Below are 16,438 nucleotides of genomic sequence, written 5' to 3' on the forward strand. Positions count from 1 at the left end.
TAATTTTAAGGAATGCTGGCTGTATTTTAAGGAGAGCTGGCTGTATTTTAAAGAAGTCTTATTGAGGGCACAGGAACAAACCATCCTGATGTGCAGAAAGAATAGCAAATATGGCAGCCGACCAGCTTGGCCTAACAGAGAAATCTTTGGTGACCTTAAACACAAAAAGGAAGCTTACAAGAAGTGGAAACTTGGACAGATGACTAGGGAGGAGTATAAAAATATTGCTTGAGCATGCAGGGGTATAATTAGGAAGGCCAAAGTACAATTGGAGTTGAAGCTAGCAAGAGATTTGAAGGGTAATAAGAAGGGTTTCTACATATGTTAGCAACAATAAGAAGGTCAGGGAAAGTGTGGGACCTTTACTGAATAGGGGAGGCAACCAAGTGACAGATGAAGTGGAAAAAGCTGAACTACTCAATGCCTTTTTTGCCTCAGTCTTCACAGACAAGGTCAGCTCCCACACTGCTTCACTGGGCAGCAGAGAATGGGGAGAAGGTGAGCAGCCCTCAGTGGTGAAAGAACAGGTTAAGGACTATTTAGAAAAGCTGGACATGCACAAGTCCATGGGGCTGGATGCACTGCATCCGAGGGTGCTGTGGGAGTTGGCTGATGTGATTGCAGGGCCATTATCTTTGAAAACTCGTGGCAATCGGGGGAGGCACCGGACAATTGGAAAAAGGCAAATATAGTGCCCATCTTTGAAAAAGGAGAATCCGGGGAACTACAGATCAGTCAGCCTCACCTCAGTCCCTGGAAAAATCCTGAAGCAGGTCCTCAAGGAATCCATTTTGAAGCAACTGAAGGAGAGGAAGGTGATCAGGAACAGTCATCATGGATTCACCAAGGGCAAGTCATGCCTGTCCAACCTGATTGCCTTCTATGATGAGATAACTGGCTCTTTGGATATGGGGAAAACGGAGGACGTGATATATCTTGACTTTAACAAAGCTTTTGGTACAGTCTCCCACAGTATTCTTGCCAGCAAGTTAAAAAAGTATGGACTGGATAAAGGGACTATACGGTGGATAAACGGCTGGCTAGATTGTCAGGTTCAATGTGTAGTGATCAATGGCTCGATGTCTAGTTGGCAGCCGGTACCAAGTGGAGTGCCCCAAGAGTTGGTCCTGGGACCAGTTTTGTTCAACATCTTCATTAATGATCTGGATGATGGGATGAATTGCACCCTCAGCAAGTTCATGGATGACACTAAACTGTGGGGGGAGAGGTAGATATGCTGGAGGGTAGGGATAGGGTACAGAGTGACCTAGACAAATTGGAGAATTGGGCCAAAAAAATCTGATGAGGTTCAGCAAGGACAAGTGCAGAGTCCTGCACTTAGGATGGAAGAATCCCATGTACTGCTACAGGCTGGGGACCGACTGGCTAAGTGGCAGTTCTGCAGAAAAGGACCTGGGGATTACAATGGATATGAGTCAACAGTGTGCCCTTGTTGCCAGCAGATCGAGGGAAGTGATTGTTCCCCTCTATTCGGCACTGGTGAGGCCACATCTCGAGTATTATGCCCAGTTTTGGACCCCCCACTACAGAAAGGATGTGGACAAATTGGAGAGAGTCCAGCAGAGGGCAACAAAAATGATTAGGGGGCTCGGACACATGACTTAGGAGGAGAGGCTGAGGGAACTGGGCTTATTTAGTCTGCAGAAGAGAAGCGAGAGGGGATTTGAAAGCAGCCTTCAACTACCTGAAGCGGGGTTCCAAAGAGGATGGAGCTAGGCTGCTCTCAGTGGTGGCAGATGACAGAACAAGAAGCAATGGTCTCAAGTTGTAGTGGGGGTGGTCTAGGTTGGATATTAAGAAAAACTATTTCATTAGGAGGGTGGTGAAGCACTGGAATGGGTTACCTAGGGAGGTGGTGGAATCCATCCTTAGAAGTTTTTAAGATCAGGCTTGACAAAGCCCTGGCTGGGATGATTTAGTTGGGGTTGGTCCTGCTTTGAGCAGGGGGTTGGACTAGATGACCTCCTGAGGTCTCTTCCAACCCTAATCTTCTATGATTCTATGAATGAAGGGCTAAATACCGGATAACTTGCTCATGGCTGCCTGAGAGACTCCCTCTCTCCCAGTGTGCTACTGTCACAGCTGCCATAACCAGAGGTGCTCAAACTGGAGCCTGTTGGTATAGGAAAGAGAAACAGACAGAAAGTTACCCGATCACATTCTCTGTGAGGGCCCCTTGGCTCTGAAACTTTGTTATTCTCCTCTTGGTCCAAAATAGCCAGAAACTACTAACCCACTTCAGAGATGAAATTTTTTAGAAGAACTCAGGCTATAGGTTGATGGGGCTTTTGAGGGGGTTGGGATATGTTTTGATACTTTGAATTACTGGAGGATTAATTAATTTAGTGACTGGGGGTTTTGTTGTGCTGTTGGGCAGCTATTCCTTATATGTGTTATTATTTTAAATAATTGTTAGGACACCCAGAACTGTGGATAGATATCTTTTTGGTATTTAAATAAAAAGGACCATATAGAAATAAATTTATATACTTTTAACGCAGATATGCTGTGTGTATATATGTATATAAAATGTGTACTTTACATGAAGTTTAAAGAGGATCATTAATACTGACAACCTTAATGATCAAAACCAAATCACCTAATTAAATACACTGGGTCAGTTTAATTGCTGGTGTCATTCCATTAAAGTAAATGGAATGACACCATGAATTAATTTGGCCCATTTCATTAACTTCAGTACATAATTTTACTGTTAAGAGTAAAGATTTCAGTTATAGACAGTTTGCTAGGCATTTAAATGTATTTAGTGCTCTGAAGACAGTGGAGATAACTGATGAGAATATTGAAATAAAATGGACAAAAATGAGGGAGATTGACAATAGAGACTTACATATATATATAAATTACTCTCCAGAAGTGGTATAAGCCTTTAAAAATATCCCCAACAGAGATATTATTGGACAAAATAAATCACTCTGTATATTCAGTGTACCATTATCCTCGCAGTAACAGCACCAAATGTTGTTACTGTTCAAAAGACTCAACAAACAGCTTACAAAATATTTTCATAAAATTCTTACGTGTTTGCAGTTTATAGTCAATTTAAAATAATATTACAAAACAATCAGGAGTGAATGAAAGGGCTGTAAAGATTTTCTTATTAAAACAACTTTTTCCTCCAACTCCTGCTTATAAATACAACACAGTATACTCTCATACTGAAGCACAGTGATTTCAGATAATTGTTAGAGCACCCAGAACTGCTAACGTTTAGGGCACACTAAGGATTACCATAACTAGTAAAAGGGAGTTAATAGTATATATCATGTCAAGATAATAAATTAGCATAGTTACATTCACTTCTATACCATCTTTCTGCTGAAGAGCTCAAAGTCTTTATAAACCTTAATTAAACAATGAGAGATTAATAAGATTGGGACTTTTCAGCTTGTAAAAGAGACGACTAATGGGGGATATGATCGAGGTCTATAAAATCATGACTAGCATGGAGAAAGTAAATAAGGAAGTGTTATTTACTCCTTCTCATAACACAAGAACTAGGGGTCACCAAATGAAATTAATAGGCAGCAGGTTTAAAACAAACAAAAGGAAGTATTTTTTCACACAACGCACAGTCAACCTGTGGAACTCTTTGCCAGAGGATGCTGTGAAGCCAAAACTATTACAGGATTCAAAAAAGAACTAGATCAATTCATGGAGGATAGGTCCAGTGACGGGTTGGATCACAGAAACCCCCCTGGGAGCTGCCAACTGCTGTGCCAAGACTACTTCTATTCCTGTTTTCCCTGTCAGCTCAGGACTCCAGCACCCTGTCTTGCTGAGCCAGACACTCCTGTCTGCTCCAACACAGCCGCAGGATCTGAATTAGCTGCACCAAGGCTCCAGGTTTACCTGAAAACAGCTCACAGAAGTGTTCCTGTCTTTTAGCACTCAGATGCCCAACTCCCAATGGGGTCTAAACCCCAAATAAATCCGTTTTACCCTGTATAAAGCTTATACAGGGTAAACTCATAAATTGTTCGCCCTCTATAACATTGATAGAGAGATATGCACAGTTGTTTGCTCCCCCAGGTATTAATACATACTCTGATTTAATTAATAAGTAAAAAGTGATTTTATTAAATACAGAAAGTAGGATTTAAGTGGTTCCAAGTAGTAACAGACAGAACAAAGTAAGTCACCAAGCAAAATAAAATAAAATGCGCAAATCTATGTCTAATCAAACTAAATACAGATAAGTTCCTCACCAGTTCCAGAATGCTCTCTTTTACAGACTAATCTCCTTTTAGCCTGGGTCCAGCAATTACTCATCCCCTCCCTGTAGTTACTGTCCTTTGTTCTAGTTTCCTTCAAGTATCCTGGGGGGTGGAGAGGCTCCTTCTTTAGCCATCTGAAGACAAAATGGAGGGGTCTCCCAGGGGTTTAAGTATCAGAGGGGTAGCCATGTTAGTCTGGATCTGTAAAAGCAGCAAAGAGTACTGTGGCACCTTCTAGATCACTGACACGCCCCCTTGCTGCCCCTGCCCCTGCCCTGTCTCTTCTCCACCTCCTCCCCTAAGCGCGCGCAGTTTTAATAAATATATACACTCAGTAATGCACGGGGATGAGGGGTTCATGATGTGGGGGCTGAGGATTAGTGCGGGGGGAATGAGGGCTCACACCCTAATCCTCTGCCCCAGCCCTGAGCGCCCCCACATCATGAACCCCTCATCCCCCCGCACCCTAATCCTCTGCCCCAGCCCAGAGCGCGTCCCGTCCGCCCCCCCTGAGGGGGGGTGGCGGGGAGCCCCACGCCGAGCGCAGCGCTCAGCCCGGCGCTCCCAGCCCCGCCCCCTCCCCACGCGGCTCGGATCGGGGCGGGGCTCAGGCGCTCGGACGGAGACTCGGCGCTCTATGCGCCGAGGCTCCAGGAGAGGGTTTGAGACCCCTGTTCTAGACTAACAGACATATTGGAGCATGAGCTTTCGTGGGTGAATACCCACTTCATCGGAGTTGGTATTCACCCATGAAAGCTCATGCTCCAATACGTCTGTTAGTCTAGAAGGTGCAACAGGACCCCCAGGGGTTTAAATAGACTTTCTCTTGTGGGTGGAGACCCCCTCTTCACCCTGTGTAGAATCCAGTCACAAAATGGAGATTCAGAATCACATGGGCAAGTAACAAGCCCATGCATGACTCAGGACTTGCAGGTAGCAGCCATTACCCACATGCTACCTTGAACATTCTCAGGTAGACTTCTTATGTGGATTGGAGTCTTCCAGGCTCTTTTGTCTGTTAAGTGCTTCCTGATTGAGCACTTAACTTGCACATTCCTTTTCCAAGAAGTGACCAAATGTTCTAAGGCTACTTAGAAATCAAGCAATTATACAGCCAATGTTCATAACTTTGAACACGCAAATGGTGCCTGCATACAACTAGGATGAACATAACCAGTAGATCATAACCTTTACACAGATATGTTACATGGCATATGTAGCAAAACCCTATTCCTGTTATATCATACATACATTTATGAGCACACACCCCATAAAGCCTTATCGGGTACACTGTTACAGGTCCATCAATGGCTATTAGCCAGGATGGGCAGGGAAGGTGTCCCTACCTTATGTTTGACAGAAGCTGGGAATGGGTGACAGCGGATGGATCACTTGATGATTACCTGTTCTGTTCATTCCCTCTGGGGCATCTGGCATTGGCCACTGCCAGAAGACAGGATACTGGACTAGATGGACATTTGGTCTGACCCAGTATGGCTGTTCTTATGTTCAATTAAACTATGGCATGATTGGCCTATCTCTGCAGGCTACTTTTACATCAAAAGGTCCAATAGTTCTTTTTTACATATAGATGTTGGCATTAAGAACTGGCTTTTAATTATATGAGCCTCACACAACTTTGGAAATCCTTTACATAAATGTTATTGCAACTTAATTTTAATTATTCAGTTGCCATGATTTAACAAACAGATAAGATTGGAGAGCTCTTGAATTACAGCAGGCAGCTAAGAGAGTTAATTTTTACCAGGTCTTTTTATTCTGTGGAGCCCTCTCTGGGAGAGAGCTCCTCACATGTACCACCCAACACTCCATTGCTTTGTTCTCATAACATTTCATTCTGCAGGCCATTGGGAGGGGTTATGTAAACAACTGGTGGACTACAGGCCACTTAGAGTAGCACTGATTTATACCTTTCAAACCTGGCCTCAACATCTGATAAGGTGCTAATTATCGCACGTTTGTATGATACTATTGTAGTTTCAGAGGTAATTTCTTACACCTTATTACCACATAATAATGGTCTCTTAACAACCAGACTAATCAAGAATTAATGAGGCACTAAAACATTTTAAAGAACAACCAACGATTTAAAAAATTCTCGTATGTGTTTCATTTAAAAAGCAATTCATTTCACAAATGCAGTTCTCACTGAGGGTCATATAAAAAGTCTTGGTCCTTAAAAAATGTACCAATTGGAATGTTTTATTCATTTATCGGTTATTTACTTAAGTGGGTCTCCATGTAATGGCAAAACTGAAAGAATTTTCAATGGAGTGGAACTCCATGAAAACATGTCTTTCTGGCTAGAGCTCCGCATTCCACTCCTCCATTTCAATCCACTTGTATAATAGCCTACTCAGAAGTTTAAAGCAAATTCATTTAAAGGTAAACTGCAAAGCTAAGACAGAAATGAAGTAAACCCAGAGTAATACGATTGCAACTAAGAGCTTTTTATTTCTTTTTAAAAGCGATTATTGTATGTTCCCTTTACATGGGGAGTCTTCCTTTAACTCTAAATAGAAAGTGATGAAAACCGCCAATATATTATATTTTGCCATTCACAGAGAATGAATAGACTCCTATAGCATGTTGCTAGGAATTTAGGGAAAACCTTCCAGATCCTCCGCAATGTCAGTCTCAATAGAAATCTTTGAGAAAAACAAGAGCTTTCCTGAAACTAAAATAGGTGTAAAATAAAAAGCAGAAATAACCTGACTTAAGATAACAAGGCATTTCATAAAGGTTTTGTTGATGATTTTGTTGAACTGCAAAGCTAAAATGAAAACTGAATTAACCCCAGAAATGTGTGATGAATGCCTGTACCAACCAGGCTATAGGGCAGCAGTTCTCAAACAGTGGATCGGGACCCCAAAGTGGGCCGTGACCCCATTTTAATGGGGGTTGCCAGGGCTGGCTTAGGCTTGCTGGGGCTTGGGGATGAAGCCTGAGTCCCACCACCCGGGACTGAAGCCGAAGCCTGAGGGATTCAGCCCTGGGCAGCGGGGCTCAGGTTACAGGCCCCCTGGCTGGGGCTGAAGCCTTTGGGCTTTGGCTTTGACCCTTCCCCACCTAAGGCAGTGGGGCTCGGGCTTTGGCTCCCCTATGGCGGGGAAGTGGGAATCAGGTGGACTCAGGCTTCGGCCCCCCCTCCTGGGGTCGTGTAGTAATTTTTGTTGTCAGAAGGGGGTCGGGGTGCACTGAAGTTTGAGAACCCCTGCTATAGGGGATACTCAGCATAAAAATAAGTTTTAACTTGAATTTCTTAAAAATCTCCTTCCCTGATGAAATCCTAGCTCTTCCTCATTTGCTCAGATCATCCCAGGAGACATCACTCTGTAACTTCACTGATACTACTAGTCCATAAACTTTCATTGAAATTAAACTGATTCCTAATGTGAAAGGGAGCACAAAATAGCGTATCAGTTTCTCATTCCCTTCTACTGGAATTAATGAGAGGACTCTCAAATTTAAAAAATACACCAACAGAAAAGGCCATTTGATTAAATAACCCTACTTGCCAATTATAAAGGTCTATATTAAACTTATAATAGGAAGAAAATTGGTAACTAAAGCTAAAATTTAGTGCTTAAGCTATGCCTCTCATTTTTTCCTGGTATTAAAAAAAATGGAAAATTATGTGGCAATGTTGTAGTGTAGACATTTACAGAGTTAGGTCAATGTTAGCTGCCCTACATCATCCTAACTCTGTTGTGCCAACCAGACCTGAGAATGACAGGGATGGAGTGCTGGGGGAAGACATGACAGAGAAAGGAATGGAAGGAGAGAGAGGAGCATAGTGGATACAGAGGGTGAAGCTGGGAGCAGTGGAAATATAGCAGATGAAGAGAGGCATAAAGGAGATAAGAAGAAATGACCTATCAGAAACCGTATAGTGTTCAGAGTCCAAGTAGAGGTTTTGGAGAATTAAGTGATTCCAAGAGGGCTGCAGAGGAGCTCTGCGGAACTGGGGCTTCCAGGCTGCCCCCAGAATTCTTCCCATCGGTGCTAGGCCCACAATACAACAGGATGCACATGCTTCTTGAAGTATTAATTAATGACACGCATTGTGCTAGAGACCAATGACTGTGGGGTCAATTTCTTGTGTTATTTAATTTTAATGTACAGCTCTTTGGGATACTGGTGGCTTTATATAGAGCATGGTCTGATGATCATAATGCCTCAGAAGCTTGCCAGGTGCTGCGGCCAAGGTAGGGGAATGGGCTCTGCAGCTTCCCCTTACAAACTGGCAGCTTCTCTAAATGTCAGACATTAATTAACTCAGCTATGGAACTCTGAGTTAAGATTTCACTTGCACCCTGAACATTTATTCACTTCCCTGCTGGAAACCAAAAGCTCCAGCTGGAATCCTTCTGTGTCTTCAGAATCTTTAATGCAACACGGGCTGAGGACACTCTTCAAAACAAGCCGGAGATCATTTGTCTGAGAGCATGTGCGGATGACACGTGCATGCACAGAAACAAGATGAGGTTACAACTTTATTCAGAGCTTGAGCTGAAGGTATTTGCTTTTCAGCCAGGCACCAAAGGTTTTAGGTTCTTATAGACACTGGAACTTGTGTTCATTTTATGCCAAATTCATAGCTGGTGTGCCTTCATTGAAGTAAATGGGGTTGTACTAAGGATGAACTTGGCAATTTAAGTCAATTAAAAATGAATAAATATAATTCTGAAAAGGAGGAATTGCTGCTATTTATTTTCTTCTCATAGTGTCTGAGTATAAAGGTTGCTAATTGGTTCTTCCAGCTGATGTGATCATAGTGAACTATATGCAGGTTGAGATTATCATCAGCCATTTAGGACCCTCAATCAATGTGACAGCCACTGTTCACATGCATGCACATCTCTTACCACTTGCAGATGTAAATTTGTTTGTACTGTATCCCTGCACACAACTATTAAACCCTTGAGATCCTATTTAGCAGTCAAATCACCTGTGAATGAATGTTCCTCTCCCACCCAAGTAATTCTGTTGGTCTCTCAAGCTATGCAGCTGAAGAATCTTCTCTTGATTCTTCCAGGTACTTCTCCATAGCAGTGATCACATAACACCACTTTGAGCGCTCAAGGCTTCCTACGGTAATACACTTCTGAGGGGTGGTGTCACACATGCATGGTGTCTTGCCCAGCAGCTACTAGTTATGCTCAGAGGAGTGTGCAGGGGGAGGTTTCTTCTCCTGATCTGTTTCTGAAACTAGAATAGCTCTCTGGAGTTATAGAAAGGAAGCCCACTCCCACGTGAGGCTTAACTTTTGTTTCATGGCCTGTATGATGGAGTGAGACCATGTTCTCACTCCATGGGACTGCATCCAGCGTGAGAAATGGAGGAGATTGTGATAAGATGTATGGACTGAGGAGAAGGAGCGGTGGAGCACTCCACTCTCAGTTGCTTGCCTTCATGCCAACAAATTCACAGCTTCCTCCTTTTTTGTATGTCTTATAGTACAATCATTCCATAGCAGGCTGACCTTTTCTTATACATAGCTCAACCTGATATAGATTGCTTTCTGTAATCTATGCAGCCCACGAGCCAATGGTTACCTGGAACTTGGCAGCTGGATGTGCCCAGTAGGCATAAACCCAGTTATCAAAATTAAACTCTGATCCTTCAAACAGTTCTGATGAGACGGCTCCTGGGAGAGAACACTGTACTTGGTTGTAATTATTTGTGGGATCAAACTCTTAGCTTGTAATACAAAAATACCAAAATAAAATACTCAGTGGTAACAGTTTATTGATAAAGGACAGCATCTCCTCTCTTGTGAAACCCTACAGAATCTTGAATTAATAATATTGATTGCTGCTATTATACAGGGTTAGTCTGATACTAGATTTATTGTATTATTGATACTTACATAGAAAATACATAGATTTTACATGAATGATCAGTATAAATAAACATATTCCCAAATCCTTAAAAAATGTCAGTCCCTAAAAAACACAGCATGAATCAGATTGCTTATAAAAATAAATACTGTTCACTGTATATGATATTCTGCTATTCTATTAAATTAATTATACTGAAAAGACTTGTTTTCTTGTTCATTGCACTACTGGGCCTCTGGGTGAGTTGCACTGAGTCTCATGTCCACGTTGACCAACACTTTCTTTCTGGGATACACCAGACCAGACCTTCTTTGTAAACTGCACTTTCTAAAGTTGCACAAGGATTGCCCACAGAACTAGGCATGGAAAGGTATTTTCCTCATGCCATGCACTGGCCCTGAGCCTTGCCGATACTAGGGGAGCCCATGCTGAGTACGTAGAATTTTCATTTATAATTGCATTCATGATGCATTGAATGCTGACACAAGGAAATCAATGAAAAAGCCCCTCAATTCACTGGGTAAGGGATCACTGATTTCTTAATTTGGTAGAACTGATCCTTTCATTTCAAGTCTCAAGGTGCATCTCTGAAGAAATGTGCCAAGAGTATTCTTGTCTCCATCTACAACTGAATACAAAGCATACCATGAAAAATGGAATCTTTAAGAAAGAATCTTGCAAACATGCCTAACAAACCTAATAAAACCCAGATGGGGGAAATCATCTGTAATTTCACTGTTTTGCCAGAGCAAGTTAATGGACCTACCAAGCTGCACTTCTTTATGGAAAAAGTTTGCTTTTGGTTTTGTAAATCAAAGGCACAACTGCCTTGATTTGGAAACAATCTGTAAATACAACCCTTTTAAATTATCTCAGGAACAATTGTCTTCATCCAAACTTTCGGCCTGATCCATTTCTAGCTTTGATAGCTTCAATGTGTCACTTTCCTGACTCCTCAAGTCTATCATCAATTTCAAACTGCCAATACATACGTTCCACATCCCTTTTGGGAAATGTAAGTTGTCTGCATACTAATCAAAGAATGAAATACTTAAAGTCAACATACACAAGATATACAATATCCTTACTTTTAGAATACCAAAGGTATCATAATAATGTGGAAATATTCTTACCCTGAAGAAGGCAGACTCCAGTTGTAGCTTAGCAAATCAAAGACCAGTAAACTTGCTTGAAATAACATCCTCATAGATCCAAAAAGTTATTTTTCCCCTACAGTTAAAAATAGTTTCATACTCTATTGAATGTCAAATCCAAGTCCAGAGATTAAGGCAAGAGAACTTTATTAATTTGCCTGGTTAGATATGACAAATTAATTTATCTTGAAACTGTCAGTTAAGTACTTTTAAGGTTAAAAAGAGTCTTAACTATTCATGGCTGAACAGCAGGACTTTTTCAACAGTGGCAAATTCATCTCCATTTCAGGTTTCAATATCTCTCTGTATTTCAGTGGATGGCAAATAAAAAGCCATCCACCAAGCTTATGAAGTCTCTTTTTGAGCCCATCATTTTGTGGGTAAAAAAGTTTATTTAGGTTTCCTTAATATGGCCTCCATGATTTTAAAATAATTAAACAAACCAAGAAGCATCTCATTCAAAAAACATTTTTTGCAAGTAAAAAAAGTATGTGCACCAACAAAATAGAAAACTAAGGATCTTTAAATTCCAAAACCTTTCCATTCCTGGATGAGCGTTAGTGTTCAAATGTTAATAGGATGCCTGCATTTAAAAAAAAAGGCCCATGCTCATGCTAAAGAGTCTGTGAAACAGACTTTTTCCATACTATGACCTCAGTCTCAGGATTTCTTTCTTGCAAAATGTTAGTTTATTTTACTTGGCAGCTTGCCAGAATTCTGTATCTCTCTCTCTCTCTCTCTTCCACCCCCTACCAACCTCATCTCTCTATGAACCATTGATTCAGCATTGATTCAAATTAAAGACTTTCTTGACCTAAAGTAATTGGTGGGGGAAGAAAGTAATCACTTTATGAGCACCAGCCCAAAACACTGAAAAGTTATCTTTCTATTAATTTTCTTTAGTAGTGATTTTATTTCATTTTCATTTCTCTTTTCCTTAAACTCACTAGGGAAAACAGCAGCATACTGCATATCATTGATGACAGTGTACAAACTGTATATCAACCAGAACGCCACAGTACAGCAGAGGGTTTCGGATTTCAGTCAGCAGTCACCCAGAGTACAGTCTTTCCAAAACTGGTTACCAAGGCAACAAGGAATCTTAATCCAGCAACAAAAACCATGTAAGAGTCTAAGCGTCAATTTATCATTTTCTTTAGAAAGAGAGAGAGAGAGAGAGAGTGTGTGCAACTTGGACCACGCATACATTTCTGAAGTAATTCAGATAAAATATTGTTTTCCACAGGCATGTACATCTCCATAATTTCTCAATATCTCCTCATTAACCCCCATGATATTTAGAGGTAATACTACATTCAAAATACTCAATTAACCTCTCCCAAAAGAAGAAGCCCAAGGAAAATAGTGGTAAGATAAAGGTAAAGGTAAGATAAATATACACTTCTGGTGACTTACAGAAATACGTTTCCTCATGTAATACTGTATTTTAGCTGTTTACATTGGCCAATTTTATTCTAAGTGAATTTCTTCATACATCAATTAACCCAAGATTTAGACAAACCTGTCAAACTTGTCTCTTAACTTTTTGCATAAGTTTAGAAATATATTGTGGAAACTTTTTAAACTGGACAAAAGGTGCTGTATACCTTTGTTTACAAGATGTAGCACCTATTAAATTTAATTACTTCCCCTGCAGCTTTGAGTCAAGGTTAGCTTCAACATAAGGGCAGCTTCCAGTGATTTTAATTAGTTTCCTCTATAGCAGGCATGGTAAAGATAGATAGTAAATGAGTAGCTACTATACCTGGGAGATTACTAATTAAGGGCACTGTCTAAACACTTTCGTTCCTAGGATGAAAAGGGCATATGAAGTTACTAAGGTATTGTTGACACTACAGTTTTCTCAACAAAAGTCAGGTTTAGTTGACAAAACAGTGGAGGTGTACAAACAACAATGCTCTACAAACTGATTTAACTCTCTTGCTACACTGACATAATAAAACTACCTCGACAAGTGGCATAGAGCTTTTTTGCAACAAAGTTAGAGTGACACAGTATCAGAGTAGACATTGCACTTGCTTATGTTGCCCTAAGTGGCCTCCAGGAGGTGTCCCACAATTCCCATCATAGCCACTCTGGTAAAGCAGTTTCTACTCCATTTCCCTGCAGCCAAGTACACAGGCATGCACCCCTCCCTCTTTAAAGTCCCTGGAATTTTTGAAATTCCACTTCCTGTTTGCTTGGTGTGGATAGCTCACCTCACATCTTTCCAGCTGACCATGCTAACGCACTCCTGCTTGGCATACAACGGAGTTGCTGGATCTGTTGGGTCTGTGGGGAGAGCAGGCTGTGCAGTTGCAGCTCTGATCCAGCCATAGGAACTTGGACACCTACAAACAGATTGCTCGTGGCATGGAGAAGAGGCATGAAAGGGACACACAGCAGTGACATGCTAAGATCAAGGAGATGAGGCAGGAGTACCAGAAGGTAAGGGAGGCCAACCGTCGCTCTGGTGCAGCACCGAAAACATGCTGCTTCTACAAGGAGCTGCATGCCATCCTCGGTGGCAACTCCACTCCACGAGCCCAATGGATACTTTGGGGGGACTGGAGGCAGCGGCCAGCAGAGTCAACCCCAAGGACGAAGTGATGGACGAGGAGGTTGAATTGGAGGAGGATGTGGGACACGCAACAGGTGGCATGGCATGGCGAGCTAGGTCCTCTTTTTGCCTCTGGAGGGGTCTAGCCAGGCCCAGGAGTCTGGCTGTGGCATGCCTGAAGCAGGAGAGGGGAGCGCCAATAAGTACTGATTTTGCTTTGACACTGCACGGTGACATGAGGTAGAGATGTCCTTTATTTTGTTACATGCTACATGTGGGAGATGGGATTGAAATTAACAACACTAGGTACTGTTTGCATCGGCTTTGCATTCCCCTGTGGCAGCTATGCAGTGGGGGCCCTGTAGAAAAGTTTGATAATACACACCAAAATCTCCATACAGATGTCTAGGAAACTTTCCTGCAGATACTCTGCAATCCTCTGATGAAGGTTCCTTGGCAGAGCTGCTTTGTTTCTTCTCCCATTGTAGGAAATTTTGTTGCACCAATTGGCAATTACTTCTGGAAGAATCAAAGCAGCACACAGTCGAGCAGCATACGGACCCAATCTGAAGCTGCACAGATGCAGGAGATGCACCCTTGCATCCTCAATACCTCAATAGTGTGATTTCAGCTTCAATCGCCCCCTCCTGGGGAAAACGGTGCCAGTATTCAGAATAGTGTCCCTAGGCTCTTGTACTGATCCTCTTCTGAAACCACTGAGACCCTTTGTTCTGCCTTGGACCAGCCCCCCCGGCCGAATTATACCATGGTTAGTGCTCTGGGTATGCTGGCCGCTTGCCAAGGGTAAGTGAGAAAGAGTTGTATGTAACTTATGATTCAAGACTGAGTGCACACTGTGTATTGTTTCTTTTGCTTCTGCAGATGCACCCTTGAGGGGCAGCTCCTACACCCTGGCGGAGCACCTCTGTCAGATAAGGAAGCAAACGAGGAGGAGGAGATGTTTCGTGAAGTGCTGCAATAGTCAGATCAGGCGAATAGTGAGCACAGATTGTGGAGAGATACAATAAATGAAAAACTAGAAATGGTTAGCCAGGAGAGGAGACGGCCAGGAGCTGATAATAAAGGGTCAGGAGCAGATAATAAAGCTCATGGAGGAACAAACAGAGATGCTGAGGTCCCTTGATTGCATTGCAGGTGGAGCACATGCATGCTTGACTCCCCCTGCTACCCATACAGAGCTGCCTTCCTTGCCCTCCCCAAACTCTCCACACACATTCCTCTCACATTCCTGGCCCATCACAGTACCCCTTGCACTGCCCCCCTTGGGATATTTTTCATAACTACAGCTGGACTTACACACAGCTATGAGAACCTCACTTCAAAGAGAGCTTCTCACTATCACATCCCTTGTAAGAAATGTTAATCTGTGTATTGCTGTTAATAAAAAAATTAGTCTTACAAAGACAGTGATTTTTTATTTGTGACTTACACAGGATGGTTGCAACAGCAATTCGTACAGTGGCAACTGGCACATTTGCAGACTATAATTAATGCTGAGGCATGACTCATTACAGGGGTCATTCAATATGGCAACTAAACAATGCTTGCTCAATTCATTGCAGACAGACACATTACTGGGCCTCATTGTCAAAATGGTGCCTCAAAGCCTCCCTCATTTGAATAGCCCTCTGTTGAGCCCCTCTAATAGCCGTGGTGTCTGGCTGCTCAAAATAAGCTGCCAGGTGATCCTCAACACTCCTGCCCCTTTCCCCTTTGGCTTCACAAATGTTAGGCATAGCAGTAGGCTGCTATCACCATGGGAATATTTTCCTCACTGAAGTCTAACCTGGCAAAAAGGCAGCACCAGCGACCCTTTGATCTGTCAAATGCACATTCAACAGTCATTCTGCACCTGCTAAGTCAGTTGTTGAAGTGCTCCTTGTGCTGTCAAGGTTTCTGGTGTAAGGCTTCATGAGCCACGGAGCAAGGAGTAGGCTGGCGTCTCCCAGGATCACTATGGGCATTTCCACATCTGCTACTGGAATCTTCTGGTCTGGAAAGAAAGTCCATGCATGCAGCTTTCTATACAGGCCAATGTTCCTGAAGATGCAGGCGTCATGCACCTTCCTTGACCACCCCACGTTAATGTCAGTAAAATTACCCCAATGATCCACCAGCACCTGCAATACCATAGAGAAGTAGCCCTTTCTGTTGATGTACACAAGATGGTCTGGGGCCAAAATTGGGATATGCGTGCCATCTATTGACCCACCGCAGTTAGGGAATCCTGTTGACACAAAGCCATCTACTATTTCCTGCACATTGCCCAGACTCACAGTCCTTTGTAGCAGGAGGTGATTAATGGCCCTGCACACTTGCATCACCGCAAGCCCTACAGTGACTTCCCAACTCCAAATTGATTAGTGACTGACTGGTAGCAGTCTGGAGTTGCCAGCTTCCACACAGCAATCACCACGTGCTTCTCCACCATTAGGGCAGCTCTCATGTTGGAGTTTTTGCGCCAGAGGGCAGGGATGAGTGCCACACAGAGTTCCAGGAAGGTGGCTTTGCACATATGGTTCTGCAGCCACTGCTCATCATCCCATACCTGCATCACAATCCAGTCCCACCACTTAGTGC

The 16,438-nt window shown here is 42.6% G+C and overlaps 1 protein-coding gene and 1 long non-coding RNA gene across 3 annotated transcripts in view; one reads left to right on the forward strand and one right to left on the reverse strand.

The window, feature by feature from the left end:
- AFF3 (AF4/FMR2 family member 3) overlaps positions 1 to 16,438 on the reverse strand; it is a 480,216-nt gene that overhangs the window by 144,123 nt on the left and 319,655 nt on the right. The gene's annotated exons all lie outside the window — the stretch shown is intronic.
- Positions 12,233 to 15,111, forward strand: LOC123364062. Its single transcript, XR_006576982.1, has 3 exons — positions 12,233 to 12,401; positions 12,524 to 12,656; positions 14,720 to 15,111. It is a non-coding gene; the product is annotated as an uncharacterized LOC123364062 (long non-coding RNA).

The sequence above is a fragment of the Mauremys mutica genome, chromosome 1, assembly GCF_020497125.1.
Source record: "Mauremys mutica isolate MM-2020 ecotype Southern chromosome 1, ASM2049712v1, whole genome shotgun sequence".
Lineage (NCBI taxonomy): Eukaryota > Metazoa > Chordata > Testudines > Geoemydidae > Mauremys > Mauremys mutica.